General features: G+C 45.5%; 2 non-coding genes and 1 pseudogene across 2 annotated transcripts; all 3 read right to left on the reverse strand.

Moving 5' to 3' along the window:
* Window positions 1-13,147: 13,147 nt before the first annotated feature.
* Window positions 13,148-13,357, reverse strand: LOC142654071 (U2 spliceosomal RNA; annotated as a pseudogene).
* Window positions 13,358-19,635: 6,278 nt separating this feature from the next.
* LOC142653873 (U2 spliceosomal RNA) lies at window positions 19,636-19,823 on the reverse strand. The gene has a single exon (XR_012848725.1). It is a non-coding gene; the product is annotated as a U2 spliceosomal RNA (small nuclear RNA).
* Window positions 19,824-26,395: 6,572 nt separating this feature from the next.
* LOC142654201 (U2 spliceosomal RNA) lies at window positions 26,396-26,590 on the reverse strand. Its single transcript, XR_012848925.1, has one exon. It is a non-coding gene; the product is annotated as a U2 spliceosomal RNA (small nuclear RNA).

Below are 26,590 nucleotides of genomic sequence, written 5' to 3' on the forward strand. Positions count from 1 at the left end.
TACACAGTACAGGCTAGCCTATGCTATACATTACACCACATGCTACACTAACATTCTTGCATTCACTAAAGCCAAACAACAAAGCATTACAGACAAGTGATGGGATAGGGGAGTGGGTAGGAGGGGATAGGGAAGGGGGAAATCACAGGCCCGAAGCTTTATTGAAAGACAACACACAAGAAGGGAGAGTGGGGGGAAGGGGAGTATCAGTCCTCTTCCTCATCGACGTCCGGGCTGTCCCAGGTGGAATAGTCTCTGAGCAGGCTGTGGATCAGCCTGCGGCAGTCCTGGACGGACACACTCTCTCTCCGCAAAATCAGACGGTTCCTGGCAAACCATATAGCGTCCTTAAAGCAGTTCATAAGGCGCCAGGCTTCCTGGATTGCTCCATCCGTGGTATTCCCAGGAAATAGTCCATAAAGTACCGAGCGGTACGACAGTCTGTTCCTGGGTACTGAGTCCTTGAGTTCATGTTCCAAGGCTTTCAACAGACCCTGTGCAAAGGGGCACTGCCAGAAAATGTGCAAAGATGTTTCCTCCGTGAAGGGGCACCTGGGGCAGTACCGGGTCTTGCACAGGTTGCGGGCATGCATGAATGACCTAAGAGGCAGTCCTCCCTGGATGGCCATCCATGAAATGTCCTTGTGCCCGTTGGTCAACCTGCCAGATGACACGTTAGTCCAAACAGTCTCCAACGTGTCGGCATGAAGCCCTGGAACAGACTCCAGTGAGTCCTTTGCTCTGATGTGCTTGTGGATCGTCTTAGGTTTCCACAAGTCGGGCTTAAGACCCTCCAGTTGATGCTCCCTCACGAACCGGACGACATCTCCGTAGAACCAGGGAGCGTGCCAGTTGTAAGGGAAGGAGCTGTCCCACTTGTCCCAGCCAAAACCTCGCCAGAGGGGAAGGAGGAAGTAGCGGGACATGGCCTTGCCCGCAGAGCCGTTTGCTGTCCTCAGAGTCCTACGAACACAGTCACATACAAAAGCGATCCGCAGCAGAGTGGGAATGTCGGGTATACCCTTCCCACCTTTGCGGGGCTCCTTGTACATAACAGTCCGCTTTACTCTGTCCATTTTCGAGCCCCAGATGAAGCGAAACACAGTCCTGGTAATGGCCCTCGAGACGGTGGCAAGAGGGGGCCATGCCTGTGCAGTGTATTGTAGCACAGGCAAGACTTCGTTACGCAGGACCATTGCTTTGCCCTCAATAGTGAGTTGTCTGAGGCTCCACAGTCCGATCCTTTGGTTGACTTTGGCCAAGCGTTCTTCCCACGACTTTAGGGCTGCACCTTCCTTACCGAACCAGACTCCCAGAATTTTGATGAAGTCCGGCTTGATAGTAAACGGGAAGGAGGCAGGAGAAGGCAGGTACCACTTTCCGAAGAGCATGGCTTCCGACTTCCCGCAGTTGACTTTTGCCCCTGAAGCGCGTCCGAACTCCTCACAGGTCTGGACGAGTGCAGTCACCGAACTCTGGTCAGCGCAGAAGACGGTCACGTCGTCCATGTACAGCGAGCATTTGACCTCGAAGTGTCCTGGACCTGGTGCGGTGATCCCTCTGATCTCTCCATTCTGCCGGATAGCCTCTGCGAAGAGCTCTATAACACAAACAAAAAGGAGAGGTGAAAGAGGACAGCCTTGTCTAACCCCCGACGATACAGGAAAGGGGTCAGTCTTCCAGCCGTTCACCAGCACCGAGCTGTAAATGTCGCAATACATCAGGTTAACATACAAACAGAACAACCTGCCAAGCCGCAGCCTACGCAGAGCCTTACCCATGAATTCGTGAGAGACCCGGTCAAAAGCCTTCTCCTGATCCAGACTGACCAGGGCCGCGTGTGTACGGCGGCTTTGCATGTAATGCACCGTGTCCCTCACCAGGGCAAGACTGTCGGCCACCCTACGGCCAGGAATGCCGCAGGTTTGGTCCGATCCGATGATCTGTCCGATGACAACCTTCAGTCTGTTGGCCAATACTTTGGCGAGGATCTTGTAGTCCACGTTCAGGAGAGAGATGGGACGCCAGTTTTTCAGGTCACATCTCTCCCCCTTCCGCTTATACAAGATCGTGATCATGCCTTCTCTCAAGGACGGTGGCATTCTACCCTCCACCACCATCTCCTCATAGAGCTCCAGCAGGTCCGGACTGATCAAGTCCCCCAGCGCTACATAGAGCTCTGCTGGGAGACCATCACTGCCCGGGGTCCTGCCGGGTCTGAAGGATTTAGCGGCAGAGAGCAGTTCCTCCACCGTCAGGGGTACATCCATAGCCTCCGTACCTGCAGGATCAAGATGATTAGTGATACCTGACAGGAATTTATCGGCGGCTTCGGGGTCAGTGGTTTTCCGGGAGTAGAGGCTTCGGTAGTAGTCTGTGACGACTCCCATCACCTCCTTCTTCCCAGAATGCATGTTTCCGGTCTCATCTCGAAGTTCCTTCAGGGGCGTGTGGCCGGCATGGAGTTTCCTGAAAAAGAACGAGTTACATTTCTCACCCTTCTCCAGGTTCTCCACCTTGGAACGAAAGACAATTCGCTTGGATTCCTCCTCAAAGTGCCTTTTCAGGCCCTTTTTGGCTTCCTCCAGCTCCTTCCTGACGTCCCAGCCGCATTGAAGGAGGTCTTGCAGGGATCGCAGCTGACGCTGCATCTCTCTGAAGTCTCTCTTCCTCTCACACGCCTGTTGACGACTTTTTGCCTGAAAGAAACAACGAAATTCAACTTTAACATATTCCCACCAGTCACAGGTTTTGTCAAAGAAAACTTTATCATTCCTCCAAACAATATAGGCGTCTCTAAGTTCCGCCAGTACCTCCTCTCTTTCCAGCAGGGCACAATTCAGCTTCCAGGAGCCAGGGCCGGGAGGAAAACCGTGGCCGATGGCACCCTGGAAGAGAATGGCCCTGTGGTCAGAGAAGAAGCAGGGGACCATGGAGTGCCCATGCTGCTTGACTGCCCGGGAGGTGAACACAAAGTCAATCCGAGAACGAAGTGAGCCATCGGGTCGGCTCCATGAATAGTTCACAGAGCCAATCCCCATGGAGCCCACAACGTCCTGCAAGGATGCTTCGGTTACCATCTCGATAAGCAGTTTGGAACTGACATCCAGTTTGATTGAAGTGCCGGAACTTCGTCCATCCTCTTCGATGGGGCAGTTGAAGTCCCCGGCCATCACCACTGCCCTAGTGGTGGCGAGCTGGGTCCGCAGGGTCTGGAATAGTTCCAGGCGCTCAGCCTTCATAGGGGGAGCGTACACGTTGATGAGCCTAATCGGCTCTCCTGCCCAGGAACCGTCTACGACCAACAAGCGGCCGCAGGCGAGCTCCTGGACAGAGTCAACAGTAAATACGCTTCCCCTAATCAGGATGGCAACCCCTGCAGACTTACAGTCGCCCCCACCAGACCAGTAGGACGGGCCATGGGTCCACTGCCTGGCCAGATGATGGTATGACCTGGAAGAGGGGAGAGTACATTCCTGCAGCATAAATACATCACTCGACTGCTTGGAAAGAAAAGTTAGCACCATCTGACATCTAGTCCTATCTCTAACACTCCTCACATTGAGGCTAAAGATGTTAAGTTTAGCAGCCATGGGGGAGAATAAAGAAGGTTAGTGCAAACGATACACCTTAGTTACCAGTCCGGTCGGGCGGATCCTCCTCTCCTGGCGGGTCCGAAAGATCCAGCAGGCCCTCTGACAAAAATTGTTCCAGGATTGTAGCCACCTGGATGTCTGTTGTGAAGTCGATGACCTCAGGTTCAGACACGAGTTCCTCCACCATCTGCTCCATTTCCTCCTGCTGCGCAAGGGAATCTTCGCAGATTTCCACGACTTGTCGCTTTGAGGACTCAGCAGCTGGGCTGTCCCTCACCTTTCTCTTCCTCTGGATGGCACCTGAGGAGACAAGAGGGGGAAAATCCTCCAGGGAGAGGACTCCAGCAGCTGGAGGGGAAGATGTTAGTGCTGCTGGAGCTGGGGAGAAGGGAGGCTGGGTTGGGAGAGGTGCAGGTGACAGGACCACTGAGATGGGTGGGTAGGAGAAGGTGAGAGCCTCAGTGGGGGTGACAGGGGTTGGGGACGGGGGGGTGGGGAGGGCCGGGCGAGGGAGGGTGGGAAGGGTAGGGCGAGGGAGGGCCGGGAGACGGGGGGGAGGGACTGTCGTCTTCTTACCATCCTTCTTATTCCCGGTCTTCTGCGCCGCTGGAGCTCTGGCTGGGGCGGGGTTCCCTCTGGCCGGAGCTTTCGCCGCTACAGTTGCCCAGGATCGATCCCTCTTCGGGCAGTCCTTGTAGGAGTGGGCTGCTTGTCCGCAGAGGTTGCACATTGTCCGTTTCGGGCAGTCTTTGGTCTCGTGTCCTGTTACCCGGCAGTTCTTGCAGGCGTCCTCCTTGCAGTCCTTCACCGAATGACCCTTCTTGCTGCATCTCCTGCAGATCTGCGGCATGTCCGGGTAGTAGATGAGGCCGTAGGAGTTGCCCAGCGAGAATGACTGGGGCAGGTGTTGGAGGCCGTCTTCCGCGCTGGAATCCTTGTTCAGTCGGACGATTACCGACCACTTGCCAGTCCAGAAGCCGAGTCCGTTCAGGATGTGGGTGGGTTCCCTCACCACTGTGCAGAACCGCTTCAGGAGCGTGGTGATGTCTTTGCCGGGGGTGTGTGGGTTCCGCATTGAGACCGTCACCCGCCTTTCCTCTCTTTGGACAGGGCAGTTGCCCACAAAGCGAGAGAAAGGGGATTCAGGCCTCGCCGCTTTCACCATCTCCCAGTACCTTCTGCAGATGTTGATCGAAGCGAAGGTCACGAAGAACATCCCGGTCATGAAGGCCTGGATGCTGATGGTCTCCGGCTTAGCGAAGCCCTGGTCCAGGAGCATCTTCTGGCAGAACACTTCTTCCGTCATGTCCGGCACTCTCCCGTCCACCTCCTTCAGCTTCAGGGCCACCGTCTGCTTCATCCAGGGCTCCAGGGTTGGAGCAGCCTGGTTCGGCTTCCTGGTGGCCTGTTGGCTTGAGGAGGCTTCAGGAGGAGATGTCCTGGCCTGGGCCGGCTCACCTGGTCCATCAGCCTTCTTCTTCTGGGTGGCAGGGTTGCTGGTTGAGGCCATGGCTTCTTCCAGCTGTTCCTGTCGCTTGGGGAGGATCTTCGATAGCTCTTTCCCGAAGGGGGCGGAGCTATGCAAATCTTCTCCTTGCTGGCCGAGGTTCTTCCACGAAATTTCTTCCGCAGCGGTTCCTCGTCGAGCTTCTTCTGCGGCCGAGCTTCTTCAAAGATCCCCTTCAGCAGCGGCTCTTCTCCGAAGGTCTCTGTCGCAGTTCTCCTTCTTCTTCCCGGCAGCGATCTCCCGGAGCTTCTTCCCCGATGGCGGCTTCTCCCTTCTGGATCGTCGTCTTCGCTGGTTCTTCTCCGCAGTTCGTCGCCGGCTTCGTCTGGAACGCTCTTGGATCGCTAAGCTAGTGTTTATAGCCCCCAGTGGTTCTCCGAGCTATCTATCCTTACAAGGACTGATAAGAACAGATTTTTGATTGAAAATTGCTTTATTGACAATCAATCGTCATCATACAAACATTACTGCGACGCAGCGCAAGCCATGAAGCAGCAAATAATAAATAATAACAGTCGTCAAACATAACATGACAGTATAATACACAGTACAGGCTAGCCTATGCTATACATTACACCACATGCTACACTAACATTCTTGCATTCACTAACGCCAAACAACAAAGCATTACAGACAAGTGATGGGATAGGGGAGTGGGTAGGAGGGGATAGGGAAGGGGGAAATCACAGGCCCGAAGCTTTATTGAAAGACAACACACAAGAAGGGAGAGTGGGGGGAAGGGGAGTATCAGTCCTCTTCCTCATCGACGTCCGGGCTGTCCCAGGTGGAATAGTCTCTGAGCAGGCTGTGGATCAGCCTGCGGCAGTCCTGGACGGACACACTCTCTCTCCGCAAAATCAGACGGTTCCTGGCAAACCATATAGCGTCCTTAAAGCAGTTCATAAGGCGCCAGGCTTCCTGGATTGCTCCATCTGTGGTATTCCCAGGAAATAGTCCATAAAGTACCGAGCGGTACGACAGTCTGTTCCTGGGTACTGAGTCCTTGAGTTCATGTTCCAAGGCTTTCAACAGACCCTGTGCAAAGGGGCACTGCCAGAAAATGTGCAAAGATGTTTCCTCCGTGAAGGGGCACCTGGGGCAGTACCGGGTCTTGCACAGGTTGCGGGCATGCATGAATGACCTAAGAGGCAGTCCTCCCTGGATGGCCATCCATGAAATGTCCTTGTGCCCGTTGGTCAACCTGCCAGATGACACGTTAGTCCAAACAGTCTCCAACGTGTCGGCATGAAGCCCTGGAACAGACTCCAGTGAGTCCTTTGCTCTGATGTGCTTGTGGATCGTCTTAGGTTTCCACAAGTCGGGCTTAAGACCCTCCAGTTGATGCTCCCTCACAAACCGGACGACATCTCCGTAGAACCAGGGAGCGTGCCAGTTGTAAGGGAAGGAGCTGTCCCACTTGTCCCAGCCAAAACCTCGCCAGAGGGGAAGGAGGAAGTAGCGGGACATGGCCTTGCCCGCAGAGCCGTTTGCTGTCCTCAGAGTCCTACGAACACAGTCACATACAAAAGCGATCCGCAGCAGAGTGGGAATGTCGGGTATACCCTTCCCACCTTTGCGGGGCTCCTTGTACATAACAGTCCGCTTTACTCTGTCCATTTTCGAGCCCCAGATGAAGCGAAACACAGTCCTGGTAATGGCCCTCGAGACGGTGGCAAGAGGGGGCCATGCCTGTGCAGTGTATTGATAAGAACAGATTTTTTTTTTTTTTTTTATTAAACCATTCAGGTTTTTTTGAATAAAACCGAGAACTGTAGTTGTTCAAACCACCTCTCTATTTTTCAAAAAATCTCATCATTCTGGTTCATTATTTTATTTTTCCATCAAATACAAGATAAATCAAACAAAATTCCTCAAACTAAATACCTCCATTTTAACATTCGCCATATCCCTTCCGCATCCATACCTCTTTCTAGATCCCATTTATAATAAAAATACAATTTAGCCAATACCATACTAACCACATCCTCCATCTCAAATACTTCTCTTTTATACACATTCAAATTCCTCGTATTCCACAATACCTCTTTCACACAAGTCAAAAAAATCCACAACACTCTATCCTTTTCACTACCCAAACTACACAAACCAAACAAGACAATTTCATACGTCAAACTCTTCAAACCAGTCAATTCTTCGCACAACCCACTCAACTTTTTCCAAACATCCTTTGCATGCTTACACGACCAAAACACATGACTCACATCCTCATCATCCCCACAACCTTCTCTCGGACACCTTTCAGATGCAACCAAACCTCTTCTTTTCTGAACACTCCTTACAGGCAACACTCCATGTACCGACATCCATAATAAATCTTTCTGCTTATTTGACACATCATACGTAACAATCTTCTTCCACACAGACTTAGACTCCATCGAATTCAAACCATTTACAGAACACATCACATTATTCATACACATACTTCTCACAACATTCTTTTCTCTCAAAAATCTCTCCATTCTTACATCCTCTAGCTGGAACTTTTTGATAAATTTTTCTACATACAAATACCACCCCGTGCACTGGAAAGCAATTGGTTTACATAAATTTCGTTTTTCCCAACTTAGACGCTGAATCACCGTTCCAGCTAGATATTTAGACATTCTGGAAGCCTTGGATTCCTTAAATAAAAGCTCTACAAAAAAACGTACACAATTAATTCCAATGAAAATCTCCAAATTTGGGAAATCAAGGCCTCCATTACGTCTGCTTTTCATTAGAATTTCTCTCCTTGCCTTCTCAATCCCGCTCCCCCATAGAAAAAGGAACAAAACTCTATTCACTTTTTTTAACATAGCAACAGCAGGAGGAAAAACCAGAGCAACATATAAAATCATAGGTAGAATAATACTTTTGACAATTAAAACCTTCCCCGAAAAAGAAAGATCCCTCATTCTCCACATTTCCAACTTTCGCACAATCCTACCACCTAACTCATCCCAACTTTCTTTCCCTTTCAGCTCATCATCAAACACAATACCCAAAATTCTCACACCATTCACCTGTTCCATATCAGAATCACACACTCGCTCATTACTGAAAAAAATTTTAAATTTGCTCTTACCCCAATTTATTTTAAAAGCAGACGCAATACAAAACATATTTACAATCAACTTCACTCTGGACATATCATACACTGAATCACACAATACACAAATATCATCCATATATCCCAAAGCTTTCACACGCTTTCCATCACACCCGGGCACCACCAAACCTTTCACAACCTTATCATTTCTAATCATTTGCAACAATGGTTCAATCGCACAAATAAAAAGGATGGGAGACAACGGACAACCCTGTCGCACACCAGACATAATACTAAATGATTCTGAAAAAAACCCATTCACCTGCACACAACTCTTTGCATTCGCGTATAATTTCTTCAACAAACTCACAAACTGAACCGGAAAACCCATTCTCTCTAACACTTTGAACAAAAACACATGCGCCACACGATCAAACGCTTTCTCAAAATCTAACGCACACACAATCACCTTCTTATTCCGACCCTTACAATCCTCAAGCATGTCCCGCACCAACGCCACGTTCTCATGCAATTTCCTTTTCGGTACCGCACATACCTGATCCTCATCAATTACACACCCAATCACATCTCTCATACGATTCGCAATCAGCTTGGCAAAAATTTTATAATCCGTATTCAGCAAAGTAATTGGTCGCCAATTTTCTAACCGTCTCTTATCTCCTTTTTTATGCAACAGAACTACCATACCCTTCTTCATCACATCACACATATTCGTCCCAGAAAACAACACTCTCATAACATCAATAACATCCTTCCCAATTATATCCCAATATTTCCCATAGAAATCAGCTGGTATTCCATCGGTCCCTGGAGACTTATTTTTGGCCATACTTCCCACCACATCCTTTACTTCACCATCCATAATCTCACCAAGCAAAAGCTCACATTCACTTTCAGGAACAAAATTACACACAATATCCAAAAACTCATCATCGTCACCCAGATCACACTTCTTCACATCATACAGTTGTTTATAAAAATCAGACACCACATCAATCACATCCTTACCAAACACCTCTTTATCATCCTTATCCAATAACACATTCATACCACTTTTCCCACCACACATTTTTTTAAAGAAAAATCTAGTGCACTTCTCGTGATTATCTCTAACCTCCACCTTAGACCTAAATATTATTTCTTTCCCTTTCTCTCGGAACCACTCCTTAATATCTTTTTTTGTTTTTTCCAAATCGTGTCTTACATCCATACCCAAATTTTTACATTGTTGAAGGAACGTCATCCGCATATTAAAGCGTGAATATTGCAATCTTTTCCTTCTCGCTCTTCTATACCCTATCTGTCTAAAAAACCCACCAATCTTTTTTTTCACCCATACCCACCATTCACACACATTAGAGAAAGAACTTTTCTTCCTAACCCAAAACCCATATTTTTTCCCAAACCTAGTTTTTACCCTTTCATCACTCAGAAAACTAACATTCATCTTCCATACCCCTCTACCATAAAAGAAATTATTTATAACAAAAACCCCCAACAAACACTCGTGATCTGAAAACCACACTCTCTCCTGCGCATAATCTACACATTTCATTGCTGAAATAGAAAAAAAGAAAAAGTCCAGACGAGAATCCGTTCTTCCGTCATCGGCATGGTACGTAAATGGACCTGGTTTCCTGGTGACAGCGTCCTGCAAAGCAAAGTCCTGCAAAATTTTATTCCACAAACTTCCGGTAGCGTCCACATTAGACTCTGTGGATCCAGCTCGGGCCTGCTTCTCCAGGATACAGTTAATATCACCGACAATAATAACAGGAACTTTACCATGTAGAAAAAATTTTAAACTATCAAAAAGTGCCAACCTATCAGATTTCACAGCATGGCCATAGATATTGATAAGCCTAAACTGCCATCCCTTATAGGATAGTAACACACAGACACATCTTCCTTCCTGTATAATTTGAGTCTGTTTGATGACAAACTCATTATTTTTAAAGAGAATACCAATTCCATCATTCCTATTTGTGGAAGAAAAAGACCAAATTGCTTCCCCAAACTTCCATTCTTCTTTCCTTGGCATTTTTGATAAACCACATTCTTGTACGCAAACAATGTCACTGCCCTTAGAGGCCAAAAAGTCCAGGACTGCAGCACGCTTGTGAGCAGAGGAGAACACCCGTACATTTTGTGAGACAATCTTTAATCTCAAAGACATGCGGGCATAGTATGGTTAGTGGAAAAGCAAGCCATGAAATAGCCAGAACATATCACGTCCCAGGGAAATACATTGCTCTTTCCAGATTTGCCACATTGACTTCACTGAGGAAACCTTCCCCAGGAGAGCTGGGTACTTCTGAGGCCACCTCAGATGACTTAGGGCTACAACTAGAGTCACTGTCCAGCAATGAGAAAGGATTTGCATGAGCAGAATCTTCCAACAAACCAATCTTCAGTCTCTTCACCGCCTTTCCAGATTTCCCCCTTTTTGAGACAACTTTGTGGAAAATTTCCGCACTAGTGGCACTAGGCATCCTGGCCTCCTTCTCGTCCTCCTCCGATATTGACCACTCCACTTTAGCTGAGTCTTCCGTTTTTGACTCTGGGCTAGAGAAAGACAAAATTTGCATACTTGCACCATTATCAGGGTATGCACACCCACTAGGTGGCGCTGTGTCTTCACCTTCCATAGGTATAACCACAGGTGTCTCATCAACAGTTGGCTCTGCAGGAGGGACCACACCCAACTCCATGCTGTCAGTATGTGAGGTTAGAACCTCTCCTAATCCAGCTTTCCCAGGGTCCTGAGAAGCAGCCACAGAAACACTGCCAGCAGGCTCTGAAATTACATCAGAAGAGGCAGCAAGGGAACTTGTTGTTCTCACCTGTCTGCCCCATGTCCTTCTCTCTTGCCCTAAGAAGGGAAACACCTTTGGGCATTTTCTACAGGTATGACCAGGCAAACCACAAATATCACACCTGGATGGGGAAATGCATGCACTAACCTCATGTCCTGTTTCCTTGCAATTTCTGCAAACCTTGCCTTTACATGCATCTTTAGTATGCCCGTAGGAAAAACATGATCTGCAAAATGATGGCATATCTTGGTAGTAAAGATATCCCTTGTTCCCACCAATGGAAAAATTAGCAGGAGGATTCATCACTCCTCCAATACAGCTGGAGTCAGGTTTCAGCCTGACCCAGTACTTGATATCACCATTGAAAACTCCCCATAGGTTCTTCTGCTCCACACCTCCTCTAACATGGGTACAGTAGTGAGCTAAAAAGGCCCTGACCAGCCTTCTATCCAGAAATGGGTTATACATGTGGATGGTAATACATTTCTCCACTGCTGAGAAAAGAGGTAGCACTTCAATAGATTTTAAAGCCTCATGCATATGTTTCTCCTTGAGCAACTGAAAAACATTTAGACAGTAGGCGGCCTCAAAAAAGGATACGTCATACGTAGCAATATTGCTGAAAGCTTGGATACAGAATACCTCTACCAATGTGACTCCAGCCAGGTCCAGAAGGATGTTCTCAATGATGTGCCCAGTATCCACTTCTTCTCTCCTCTGCTCATTCACCACAAAACGAATTGTATTCCGCACAGCTGCCATCTTGATGAGGAATGCCCAACGGCACGATGATCGCTCCCAAAAACGTCGGAGAGGACTCCACGAAAGACCGAACCCCCGGCCCAGACCAGGCAATAAACCTGATCTGAGCCAAAAGGCCGAGAAGCGATAACCCGAATGGGCCGGCCGTTGACCGAGCCTGCCTAATACTGCTGTTCACCCCTTGCAGCGATTGATTCAGCCTACTCCTAGGCAATTCCATGGGGCCCTGCAGGCTCACACACATTTACAGCTACTAAGCGGGAGGGAGGTGAATAAAGGCCGGAGAGGAAGCTACACAGGATTTGCTTCTTTTGCTTGCACCACAATGCAGTGCTGAAAGAGGAGGAATCTACATAAAAACGCCTTCCTGGCAACGCCCAAATGCCCTCCTGCCATGCAGATAAACACTGGCAGCGGCAGCAAGTGCATGCCCACAGCCACCCCTTGTTCCTTCACACCTTGTATCAGCTTTAATCCAGTCCTGTGCTGCCTGCTGAGCAGCACTGAACAACACTGCCTGGGCCCAGACTTTTATCTCTGAGGCCCCATTATGATGTCAGAAAGCTGGCTCTGGAATCCTGAGGGCTCCACTATGACACGTGCAAAGTTCCGTCTGAACTTTATATAAGACGGTGAGGCTCAGTCAGTCACTCAGTGTTGCCTGAGAGGGCAACACTGCAACAGCCGGCCGCCAGGCTGTCTTTTTTTTGCACATTTATTTGCCTCCAGGAGGCCACAAGAGGGAGACAAGGGACTGCAAAATGGAAAATAGGCATCCACCAACTTTACAGACAACTTGTTCTCCTTGCTCCTACAACCTCCATCCTTGCACAGTTTGTTATTCTTCTAGGTAACATAGTAACAAATCCAAATTGCTGCTCTCTTTGTAGGCAAGCAAGGGTTTGTTGCAACTGCAATTCTTACTTCTTCTTGGAAATGTAGGGACGGCAGTACATTCCATCACATCCATCTAGTGTACACAGGTAGGTCCATTGTGGCGGGCAGGCAGGCGAGCGGGCGGGCTGCTTTATTGGCTGTTTGCTGTTCCCCTACTCCACTCCACTATTTGACTGTGGTGCTGCATCAATCAATCAATCAGTGGCTGGCTCAGGTGCAGCTCGTTAACTTACCTAGGAGGGAGGGCGGAGAGAAGACAAGGAAGGTGAATGAGCTGTTCCAATGTGAAAGGCCGGAAACACAGAAACACAGACGACACACAACAAGAGGTGGCAATCTATTCATTAATTGCATTTAATCAATGAGCTCATTATCACTCATGCATTGTCCAACAGGTGTTGAAATAATGGGATTAAAAGGGGAGATCCCTTCAGAAAGACAGAAACAATAGCAAAGAGAAAAAACACTTTTGGAATCTGATTTTAGTCAACACATAAGGAAAGGGTGCACCGGTCCTGGAAATACTGCAATACCAGGTCAATGCGTGGAGTGGACAGAGCAAGCTCTATTTCCATCTCCCTGTTCTAAAAATCCATTTAATATATGGTCCCCAGATAGGGGACGTATCAGATATTAAACTGATAAGAACAGATTTTTTTTTTTTTTTTTTTTTTATTAAACCATTCAGGTTTTTTTGAATAAAACCGAGAACTGTAGTTGTTCAAACCACCTCTCTATTTTTCAAAAAATCTCATCACTCTGGTTCATTATTTTATTTTTCCATCAAATACAAGATAAGTCAAACAAAATTACTCAAACTAAATACCTCCATTTTAACATTCGCCATATCCCTTCCGCATCCATACCTTTTTCTAGATCCCATTTATAATAAAAATACAATTTAGCCAATACCATACTAACCACATCCTCCATCTCAAATACTTCTCTTTTATACACATTCAAATTCCTCGTATTCCACAATACCTCTTTCACACAAGTCAAAAAAATCCACAACACTCTATCCTTTTCACTACCCAAACTACACAAACCAAACAAGACAATTTCATACGTCAAACACTTCAAACCAGTCAATTCTTCGCACAACCCACTCAACTTTTTCCAAACATCCTTTGCATGCTTACACGACCAAAACACATGACTCACATCCTCATCATCCCCACAACCTTCTCTCGGACACCTTTCAGATGCAACCAAACCTCTTCTTTTCTGAACACTCCTTACAGGCAACACTCCATGTACCGACATCCATAACAAATCTTTCTGCTTATTTGACACATCATACGTAACAATCTTCTTCCACACAGACTTAGATTCCATCGAATTCAAACCATTTACAGAACACATCACATTATTCATACACATACTTCTCACAACATTCTTTTCGCTCAAAAATCTCTCCATTCTTACATCCTCTAGCTGGAACTTTTTAATAAATTTTTCAACATACAAATACCACCCTGTGCACTGAAAAGCAATTGGTTTACATAAATTACGTTTTTCCCACCTTAGACGCTGAATCACCGTTCCAGCTAGATACTTCGACATTCTGGAAGCCTTGGATTCTTTAAATAAAAGCTCTACAAAAAACCGTACACAATTAATTCCAATGAAGATCTCCAAATTTGGGAAATCAAGGCCTCCATTTCGTCTGCTTTTCATTAGAATTTCTCTCTTTGCCTTCTCAATCCCGCTCCCCATAAAAAAAGGAACAAAACTCTATTCACTTTTTTTAACATATCAACAGCAGGAGGAAAAACCAGAGCAACATATAAAATCATAGGTAGAATAATACTTTTGACAATTAAAACCTTCCCCGAAAAAGAAAGATCCCTCATTCTCCACATTTCCAACTTTCTCACAATCCTACCACCTAACTCATCCCAACTTTCTCTCCCTTTCAACTCATCATCAAACACAATACCCAAAATTTTCACACCATCCACCTGTTCCATATCAGAATCACTCACTCGCTCATTACTGAAAAAAAATTTAAATTTGCTCTTACCCCAATTTATTTTAAAAGCAGACGCAATACAAAACATGTTTACAATCAACTTCACTCTGGACATATCATACACTGAATCACACAATACACAAATATCATCCATATATCCCAAAGCTTTCACACGTTTTCCATCACACCCGGGCACCACCAAACCTTTCACAACCTTATCATTTCTAATCATTTGCAACAATGGTTCAATCGCACAAATAAATAGGATGGGAGACAACGGACAACCCTGTCGCACACCAGACATAATACTAAATGATTCTGAAAAAAACCCATTCACCTGCACACAACTCTTTGCATTCGCGTATAAATTCTTCAACAAACTCACAAACTGAACCGGAAAACCCATTCTCTCTAACACTTTAAACAAAAACACATGCGCCACACGATCAAACGCTTTCTCAAAATCTAACGCACACACAATCACCTTCTTATTCCGACCCTTACAATCCTCAAGCATGTCCCGCACCAACGCCACGTTCTCATGCAATTTCCTTTTTGGTACCGCACATACCTGATCCTCATCAATCACACACCCAATCACGTCTCTCATACGATTCGCAATCAGCTTGGCAAAAATTTTATAATCCGTATTCAGCAAAGTAATCGGTCGCCAGTTTTCTAACCGCCTCTTATCTCCTTTTTTATGCAACAGAACTACCATACCCTTCTTCATCACATCACACATATTCGTCCCAGAAAACAACACTCTCATAACATCTATAACATCCTTCCCAATTATGTCCCAATATTTCCCATAGAACTCAGCTGGTATCCCATCGATCCCTGGAGACTTATTTTTAGCCATACTTCCCACCACATCCTTTACTTCACCATCCATAATCTCACCAAGCAAAACCTCACATTCACTTTCAGGAACAAAATTACACACAATATCCAAAAACTCCTCATCATCACCCAAATCACATTTCTTCACATCATACAGTTGTTTATAAAAATCAGACACCACATCAATCACATCCTTACCAAACACCTCTTTATCATCCTTATCCAATAACACATTCATTCCACTTTTTCCACCACACATTTTTTTAAAGAAAAATCTAGTGCATTTCTCGTGATTATCTCTAACCTCCACCTTAGACCTAAATATTATTTCTTTCCCTTTTTCTCGGAACCACTCCTTAATATCTTTTTTTGTTTTTTCCAAATCGTGTCTTACATCCATACCCAAATTTTTACATTGATGAAGGAACGTCATCCGCATGTTAAAGCGTGAATATTGCAATCTTTTCCTTCTCGCTCTTCTATATCCTATTTGTCTAAAAAACCCACCAATCTTTTTTTTCACCCATACCCACCATTCACACACATTAGAGAAAGAACTTTTCTTCCTAACCCAAAACCCATATTTTTTCCCAAACCTAGTTTTCACCCTTTCATCACTCAGAAAACTAACATTCATCTTCCATACCCCTCTACCATAAAAGAAATTATTTATAACAAAAACCCCCAACAAACACTCGTGATCTGAAAACCACACTCTCTCCTGCGAATAATCTACACATTTCATTGCTGAAGTAGAAAAAAAGAAAAAGTCCAGACGAGAATCCGTTCTTCCGTCATCGGCATGATAGGTAAATGGACCTGGTTTCCTGGTGACAGCGTCCTGCAAAGCAAAGTCCTGCAACATTTTATTCCACAAAACTCCAGTGACATCCACATTAGACTCTGTGGACCCAGCTCGGGCCTGCTTCTCCAGGATACAGTTAATGTCACCAACAATAATTACAGGAACTTTACCATGAAGAAAAAATTTTAAAGAATCAAAAAGTGCCAACCTATCAGTTTTCACAGCATGGCCATAGATATTAATTAGCCTAAACTGCCATCCCTTATAGGATAGTAACACACAGACACATCTTCCTTCTTGTATAATTTGAGTCTGTTTGATGACAAACTCATTATTTTTAAAAAGAATACCAATTCCATCATTCCTATTTGTGGAAGAAAAAGACCAAATTGCTTCCCCAAACTTCCATTCTTCTTTCCTAGGCATTTTTGACAAACCACATTCTTGTACGCAAACAATGTCACTGCCCTTAGAGGCCAAAAAGTCCAGGACTGCAGCACGCTTGTGAGCAGAGGAGAACACCCGTACATTTTGTGAGACAATTTTTAATCTCAAAGACATGCGGGCATAGTATGGTTAGTGCAATGGAAAGCCATGGAAAAACCAGAACATATCACGTCCCAGGGAAATACATCGCTCTTTCCAAATTTGCCACATTGACCTCACTGAGGAAACCTTCCCCAGGAGAGCTGGGTACTTCTGAGGCCACCTCAGATGACTTAGGGCTAGAACTGGAGTCACTATCCAGCAAAGAAAAAGGATTTGCATGAGCAGAATCTTCCAATAAGCCTATCTTAAGTCTCTTCACCGCCTTTCCAGACTTCCCCCTTTTTGAGACAACTTTATGGAAGATTTCCGCACTAGTGGCACTAGGCATCCTGGCCTCCTTCTCGTCCTCCTCCGATATTGACCACTCCACTTTTGCTGAATCGTCCATTTTTGACTCTGGGCTAGAAAAGGACAAAATTTGCATACTTGCACCATTATCAGGGTATGCACACCCACTAGGTGGCGCTGTGTCTTTACCTTCCATAGGTATAACCCCAGGTGTCTCATCAACAGTTGGCTCTGCAGGAGGGACCACACCCAACTCCATGCTGTCAGTATGTGAGGTTAGAACCTCTCCTAATCCAGCTTTCCCAGGGTCCTGAGAAGCAGCCACAGAAACACTGCCAGCTGGCTCTGAAATTACCTCAGAAGAGGCAGCAAGGGAACTTGTTGTTCTCACCTGTCTGCCCCATGTTCTTCTCTCTTGTCCTAAGAAAGGAAACACCTTTGGACATTTCCTACAAGTATGACCCGGCAAACCACAAATGTCACACCTGGATGGGGAAATGCATGCACTAGCCTCATGTCCTGTTTCCTTGCAATTTCTGCAAACTTTGCCTTTGCATGCATCTTTGGTATGCCCGTAGGAAAAACATGATCTACAAAAGCATGGCATATCTTGGTAGTACAGATATCCCTTATTCCCACCAATGGAAAAATTAGCAGGAGGATTCATCACTCCTCCAATACAGCTGGAGTCAGGTTTCAGCCTGACCCAGTACTTGATATCACCATTAAAGACTCCCCATAGGTTCTTCTGCTCCACACCACCTCTAACATGGGTACAGTAATGAGCTAAAAAAGCCCTGACCAGCCTTCTATCCAGAAATGGGTTATACATATGAATTGTTATACATTTCTCCACTGTAGAAAAAAGAGGTTGCACTTCAATGGATGTTAAAGCCTCATGCATGTGTTTTTCCTTTAGCAACTGAAAAACGTTTAAACAGTAGGCGGCCTCAAAAAAGGATACATCGTATGTAGCAATATTGCTGAAAGCTTGGATACAGAATACCTCTACCAACTTAACTCCAGCCAGGTCCAGAAGGATGTTCTCAATGATATGTCCAGTATCAACTTCGTCTCTCCTCTGCTCATTCACCACGAAACGGATAGTGTTACGCACAGCTGCCATCTTGAAATGGAATGCCCAACGGCACGATGATCGCTCCCAAAAACGTCGGAGAGGACTCCACGAAAGACCGAACCCCCGGCCCAGACCAGGCAATAAACCTGATCTGAGCCAAAAGGCCGAGAAGCGATAACCCGAATGGGCCGGGCGTTGACCGAGCCTGCCTAATACTGCTGTTCACCCCTTGCAGCGATTGATTCAGCCTACTCCTAGGCAATTCCATGGGGCCCTGCAGGCTCACACACATTTACAGCTACTAAGCGGGAGGTGAATAAAGGCCGGAGAGGAAGCCAGACAGGATTTGCTTCTTTTGCTTGCACCACAATGCAGTGCTGAAAGAGGAGGAATCTACATAAAAACGCCTTCCTGGCAACGCCCAAATGCCCTCCTGCCATGCAGATAAACACTGGCAGCGGCAGCAAGTGCATGCCCACAGCCACCCCTTGTTCCTTCACACCTTGTATCAGCTGTAATCCAGTCCAGTCCAGTGCTGCCTGCTGAGCAGCACTGACCAACACTGCCTGGGCCCAGGCTTTTATCTCTGAGGCCCCATTATGATGTCAGAAAGCTGGCTCTGGAATCCTGAGGGCTCCACTATGACACGTGCAAAGTTCCGTCTGAACTTTATATAAGACGGTGCGGCTCAGTCAGTCACTCAGTGTTGCCTGAGAGGGCAACACTGCAACAGCCGGCCGCCAGGCTGTCTTTTTTTTGCACAGCTAGTTGCCTCCAGGAGGCCACAAGAGGGAGACAAGGGACTGCAAAATGGAAAATAGGCATCCACCAACTTTACAGACAACTTCTCCTTGCTCCTACAACCTCCATCCTTGCACAGTTTGTTATTCTTCCAGGTAACAAAGTAACAAATCCAAATTGCTGCTCTCTTTGTAGGCAAGCAAGGGTTTGTTGCAACTGCAATTCTTACTTCTTCTTGAAATGTAGGGACGACAGTACATTCCATCACATCCATCTAGTGTACACAGGTAGGTCCATTGTGGCGGGTAGGCGGCTGGCTGCTTTAATGGCTGTTTGCTGTTCCCCTACTCCACTCCACTCCACTATTTGACTGTGGTGCTGCATCAATCAGTGGCTGGCTCAGGTGCAGCTCTTTAACTTACCTAGGAGGGAGGGCGGAGAGAAGACAAGGAAGGTGAATGAGCTGTTCCAATGTGAAATGCCGGAAACACAGAAACACAGAAGACACACACACAACAAGAGGTGGCAATGTATTAATTAATTGCATTTAATAAATTAGCTCATTATCACACATGACTGTACAAATGCATTGTCCAACAGGTGTTGAAATAATGGGATTAAAAGGGGAGATCCCATCAGAAAGACAGAAACAATGGCAAACACAAAAAAACACTTTTGGAATCTGATTTTAGTCAACACATAAGGAAAGGGTGCACCGGTCCTGGAAATACTGCAATACCAGGTCAATGCGTGGAGTGGACAGAGCAAGCTCTATTTCCATCTCCCTGTTCTAAAAATCCATTTAATATATGGTCCCCAGATAGGGGACGTATCAGATATTAAACTGATAAGAACAGATTTTTTTGAGTTGACTACCCCAACAAAGGAGGTAACCGTTTATTTAAAATTTGAACAGATTTACAAAAAAATCAATACGTTTTTACAAAAGAAATTTACATAAATTTACAACCATGGTTTAATACAAATAAATACAAATTGTCATATAAAACAATTTATAAAAGGGCACTTGGTGGCATCATATTATGGAACTCCATTCACTTAAAAACCATTTTCTACATAAAACAGGAGAGAGTTTTTTATCTAAAAGAAAATATTTGTACATTTCATTAAGACAAATGGCTAAAACATCTTCCACAGCTAAAACTTCATGCTTAAATAATAAAATGTTTCTGGCCGCCCACAGAGCTGCTTTTACGCAGTTGGTGATCTTCCATGCCATCATTTTTCGAGTCTGTGTTGGGCATTCCAGGCATCCATATAAAACGCCATCACTTGTGTATCTCCGAAGTCCTGTAATCTTCTGTACCAAGGGGAGGATTCTTGTCCATATCAATTGCGCGTAAAAACATTCCCAGAATAGGTGGTAGACTGTCTCGTCATCTCTACATCCTCCCCTTGGACACGCAGCCGAGTTGGTCAGTCCCCTTCGATGCTGGAATGCCCGGCATGGAAGACACTCGTGGGCACAGCTCCAGGCCAGATCTTTCTGTGGGTTAAAAAGATATTTAGCGCTCACCATCTTCCATATTTCTTTGCATTTTTGTTCATTAAAATTACTGATGGGAGCTACTAAAACATTTTCTTTTATCGTTTTTAAAATTCCTTTACTATTTTTTACTTCGTTAATATTTTTGTCTTTTAAGTTAAAAAGGTTTACAATTTTTTCTAAAATCTTATACTGGCCAGAAAGGTTAAAAGCATACGGGGAGCTTAAAACCGTGGAGAACCAACCGTTCCTCCTCATAAAATAACCTGTGTTAAAACGTATAAAATATGACCAGTAATGTTCCTTAAAAACTGCATTAAGACATAAAGTAAAAAATTTTATTAAAAGGAATGCTTTTATATCGGGGAAATCTTTCCCCCCCATTGGTTTGGGTAATATTACCTTCTCTCTCCTGAGCTTTTCCATCCTGGAGTTCCATAAAAATGTAAAACATGCTTTAATTATTTTTTTCAATAAAATCTCAGGGGGAGGGAATACCATACTTAAATATAATAAAATAGGTAAAATCACCATTTTTGTAATTAAAACCTTTCCCTCCATTGTTAACTTTCTCATGTTCCACATGCAAATTTTCTGATTGACTTTTTGTGCCACCAAGTCCCAACTGGTAAAACCATTATTTGACTCATTGAAGGAGACTCCTAAAATTTGTACAGACTCTGACACAGGGACTGGAATGTCCATTAAAACCATTTTGCCGATATTTAAGATGTTACTTTTATTAAAATTCACTAAAAAACCGGAGGAGCAACAGAATTGGTAAATCTGTTTAAAAGATTTCTGTAATGACAGGGTGTCCCTGCAAAGGACCGCGACATCGTCCATGTACCCCACCACTTTAGCCTCTAGTCCCCCCCCGCCCGGCAGGGGGACTCCGCTTATCTGCTTATCCTTTCTTAACCTGCAGAGTAGAGGCTCGATCGCACAAATAAAAAGTAGTGGGGACAAGGGACACCCCTGCTTCACTCCGGAATTTAAAAGGACATCCTGTGTCTTAAAACCCTTTACTAAAATTTTGCTAGTACAATTTTCATAAAAGGCCTTCAGAGACTGTAAAAAACCTTCCGGTATACCCATTTTTTCTAAAACCTTAAAAAGATAAAAATGTGACACTCTATCGAAGGCTTTCTCAAAATCTATAGATAAAATTGCCATTTTACCTCCTCTCTCTTTCGTGTCACTGATCACATCTTTTAAAAGGTTTAAATTATCCCATATACTCCTCCCGGGTATCCCACAGACCTGATTGGAGTGTATGATCTGGCCTATCACTGCTTTTAATCTGTTCGCACATATCTTCGCCATTACTTTGTAGTCAGAGTTTAGCAAAGTGATAGGCCTCCAATTTTTAATGTCTGTTTTGTCCCCCTTTTTGTAAAGCAGGGACACTTCGCCTTTCTTCCAGGACCCTGGGAGGGCTTTTGTTCTAAAAACTTGGGTAAAAAGAGGGTGGAGATCCTCTTTTAAAATACCATAAAATATAACATAGAATTCTATAGGTATACCGTCAGGGCCAGGGACTTTACCTGTTTTAAAACTCTTTGTAGTTTCTAAAATCTCCTGTTCCGTAATATCCTGTAATAAAAACACTTGGGAAGCAGGATTTAAAACAGCATCCACCTCCTTCAATGAGTCGTTCATAAAATCAACATCAACATGTTTTGTATTAAAAAGATCCGCATAAAAACCGTGCACCTTTTTTAAAATGTTTTGGGTATTTGTTTCCCCATCTATCTCATTTAACAGGGTATGCTTATCATTTATTTTCTTGAAGAAGTACCTGGAGCAGGTCTCATTTTCTTCAAGATGTTTTACCTTAGAGCGAAAGATTATCTCCTTTCCCCTCTGCTCCAGGCACTGGGAGATTTCTTTTTTAATTTCGGTGATCTCCTTCTCCACCTGCATACCCTGTTCTCTGAACTTGTATTGGGTCTGCAGACGGGTATTTAAATTAGCATAAAATTCAGATTTCTCTTTTGCTTTCTTCATCCCAGCTTTAATAAAAAAATCTCTTATCTTTATTTTCATTTTTTCCCACCAGGAAACAATTAGCATATTGGGATGTCTTACCCGTCTGCAGCCCTTATAAAAGGTGATAAAATCGGATAAAATTTGCGGATCCTCTAAAAGGGATACGTTTAATTTCCAGGCTTTCTTCGGAGTTCTCCTTTGATCGTTCAAATTAACTTTAAAATATAAAAGTTTATGGTCAGAAAACACGTTAGAATTAAGATCACATTTAAAAGGCAGTATTTGATAAGAGCAAAAAATAAAATCAATCCTGGAGCTGCAGTTTACATTGCTCCAGGTGACGCCGTCCTCTTCCGGTAGATCCCTATTGCATTTTTTAAAAACATCAGTAAGTTTAAAATCCACTGTAATATCTTTTAAAATAGACGGGGTTTTATCATAGTTTCGACTTACTGAATTAGAGAACCGGCGTTCCCCCTTTAAAATACAATTAAAATCACCAGCTAAAATGAGTGGTTCTGAATCATTAATAAAAAGGGGTAAAATTTCTAGCATTTTTGCTCTTTCTTTTTTGTCTGTAGAACCATAAAAGTTTAAAAACTGCCATCTAACACCGTTTATAAAAGCTTTGACCATTAAAATTCTGCCTGGTAAAATTTCATAAAAACGATCAATTAAAACGTTCCCTTTGAATAAAATGGCGACACCTGCGGCTTTTGATTCATTGGACCCGGACCACACTGAAGGTCCGAGTCTCCAGTCTTCCTCATATTTTTTATAATTCATGCGGTGAGGTATGCAGCATTCCTGTAGGAAAAACACTGAGGCGGTAAAAACAGAAAGGTAGTTGAAAAGGGCAGCTCTTCTTGTCTGTGAGTGCACGCTTCTTACATTAAGGGAAAGACCACATAACTCAGCCATGAGGAAAAGGGAGAGAGACAGTCTATTTTTATCTTACCCGAGGAGGCCTCAGCAGTCCTCCGCGTCGCCAGACACCCCACTCGAGCTCTCATCATCATATTTCCTCGAGTCAAATGTACGCATCGATGAGGTTTGAGAGGAAGACCCGTCACTCAGCTGACCCCCCATACCTAAGGCGCTTCTTGAAAATGGGTCCCAGACGGACTCAACGGGTAAGATTCCGCAATCTTTGGCAGCGTCCTCCCCTTCTATAGGGGCAGGAATCGCGCTTCTGGACGTCTCAGGGACCACGCTTACCTCGGAGGCAGCTGTCCCTATATCCCCCAACTGTCTGGAAGGGGGGGGACCTTCAGTTGTCGCTTCCGGGGGCACGTCAACTGGTTTCCCTGCCTTCAACCTGGCAGGTACTCCCATCGGCACCCCCGCTGCCACCTCCGAGTACGCCCTACGTCTCTTAGTGAGCGCTGCCGCTCCGCCCGGGACCTCTGCCTCAGGTACAGGCTGACCCAGCATCTCTTGCAGGCCAGTAGGATCAGCTTCATCCGAACTATCCTGCGCCCCAGTCTCCTGGGGGGGCTCTTTCGTCCGCTGATCACTGGCTCTGCGTTTTTGTCGCCTCTGCTCTTTAGGGTCACCTGTTTGGGGGGTCTGCTGGAGGTATCCATTTCGTCTTGCTCACCTCCTTGGGGTTCCTCTCTTTGTACGGGGGTGATCTGGCCTGCGGGCCGCTCGGGACGCCTTGGCCGGTCCTCAGGTTGTTCCAACTCCTTAGATCTGTGGGGACAAGTAGCATAGAGGTGACCAACTCGGCTGCAAAAACGGCACCTTTTCCCCAGAGGGCAAGTTTTGGTCTCGTGCTCAGAGCTGCCGCAGTTCCTACAGGTGCTGTCACAAGACTCCTTGGTGTGACCGTACTTTTGGCACTTCCTACAGAATGGAGGCATCCCTGAAAAATAAAAGTCTCCGGCCATATCACCTATTTTAAAACGTGCTGGCGGCAACATTATCCCTCCTGTAAAATTGGCATCTTTATAACACGTTACATTGAATCTCCACTTTGAGGTCCATACACCAACCTCATTCATGACTTTGCCAATACATTTCACAGTTTTAAAATAAGGGAATAAAAAGGACATCACTTCTTTTAAGTCGGCAAAAGGGCAGTACATCTTTATAACTATCATTTTAGTGATGTCCATAACGTGCTCATAAAAGTCAACACCGTCCAGTCTCGGGTCATTTTTTACCGTATAAGCCGCCAGCAGATCTCGGAATACTCCATTCTGTATGAAAGTAACGTCGTATGTCCTCCTTCTTGGGTAATCCTGCACCGCCAAAATTTCTCGCTTCTGGATGTTGAAGATACCAACAAGTACGGTCTCCACCACGAATTTTAAGCCGCAGGTCGTCGCCTTCTCCTCCGATAGCACTACACGAATTGTGTTTTTAATCCGGGCATAAGCCGGTATCTCACATGGATCCTCGTCCATGGTGAGTAAGGTTTTTTTTTTAATCGTTACGCTACTCCTTAGTAGGCGCAACTTTGGGCGCAACTCCCCTTTTCGGCCGAAGCCTACACGGGGGTATGTGGATCGCAACCCGTTGCTCAGGACTAAGCCTCTCTCCCAAATAGCAGCACGGGGGTGAAGTCCAGGCGAACCTGGACGATCCCCCGAGGCCGAGAGAGAGGGTACCTGAGCACCTCCTAACCAAGACCAGGCAGCACTGACTACAAGTAATCAGCACTACACTTGATCTCAGCCAGAAGGCCGAGAAGCGATAACCCGAATGGGCCGGGCGTTGACCGAGCCTGCCTAATACTGCTGTTCACCCCTTGCAGCGATTGATTCAGCCTACTCCTAGGCAATTCCATGGGGCCCTGCAGGCTCACACACATTTACAGCTACTAAGCGGGAGGTGAATAAAGGCCGGAGAGGAAGCCAGACAGGATTTGCTTCTTTTGCTTGCACCACAATGCAGTGCTGAAAGAGGAGGAATCTACATAAAAACGCCTTCCTGGCAACGCCCAAATGCCCTCCTGCCATGCAGATAAACACTGGCAGCGGCAGCAAGTGCATGCCCACAGCCACCCCTTGTTCCTTCACACCTTGTATCAGCTTTAATCCAGTCCTGTGCTGCCTGCTGAGCAGCACTGAACAACACTGCCTGGGCCCAGACTTTTATCTCTGAGGCCCCATTATGATGTCAGAAAGCTGGCTCTGGAATCCTGAGGGCTCCACTATGACACGTGCAAAGTTCCGTCTGAACTTTATATAAGACGGTGAGGCTCAGTCAGTCACTCAGTGTTGCCTGAGAGGGCAACACTGCAACAGCCGGCCGCCAGGCTGTCTTTTTTTTGCACATTTATTTGCCTCCAGGAGGCCACAAGAGGGAGACAAGGGACTGCAAAATGGAAAATAGGCATCCACCAACTTTACAGACAACTTGTTCTCCTTGCTCCTACAACCTCCATCCTTGCACAGTTTGTTATTCTTCTAGGTAACATAGTAACAAATCCAAATTGCTGCTCTCTTTGTAGGCAAGCAAGGGTTTGTTGCAACTGCAATTCTTACTTCTTCTTGGAAATGTAGGGACGGCAGTACATTCCATCACATCCATCTAGTGTACACAGGTAGGTCCATTGTGGCGGGCAGGCAGGCGAGCGGGCGGGCTGCTTTATTGGCTGTTTGCTGTTCCCCTACTCCACTCCACTATTTGACTGTGGTGCTGCATCAATCAATCAATCAGTGGCTGGCTCAGGTGCAGCTCGTTAACTTACCTAGGAGGGAGGGCGGAGAGAAGACAAGGAAGGTGAATGAGCTGTTCCAATGTGAAAGGCCGGAAACACAGAAACACAGACGACACACAACAAGAGGTGGCAATCTATTCATTAATTGCATTTAATCAATGAGCTCATTATCACTCATGCATTGTCCAACAGGTGTTGAAATAATGGGATTAAAAGGGGAGATCCCTTCAGAAAGACAGAAACAATAGCAAAGAGAAAAAACACTTTTGGAATCTGATTTTAGTCAACACATAAGGAAAGGGTGCACCGGTCCTGGAAATACTGCAATACCAGGTCAATGCGTGGAGTGGACAGAGCAAGCTCTATTTCCATCTCCCTGTTCTAAAAATCCATTTAATATATGGTCCCCAGATAGGGGACGTATCAGATATTAAACTGATAAGAACAGATTTTTTTTTTTTTTTTTTTTTTTTTTTTTTTTATTAAACCAT

Source organism: Rhinoderma darwinii, chromosome 5 (assembly GCF_050947455.1).
Source record: "Rhinoderma darwinii isolate aRhiDar2 chromosome 5, aRhiDar2.hap1, whole genome shotgun sequence".
Classification (NCBI taxonomy): Eukaryota; Metazoa; Chordata; class Amphibia; order Anura; family Rhinodermatidae; genus Rhinoderma; species Rhinoderma darwinii.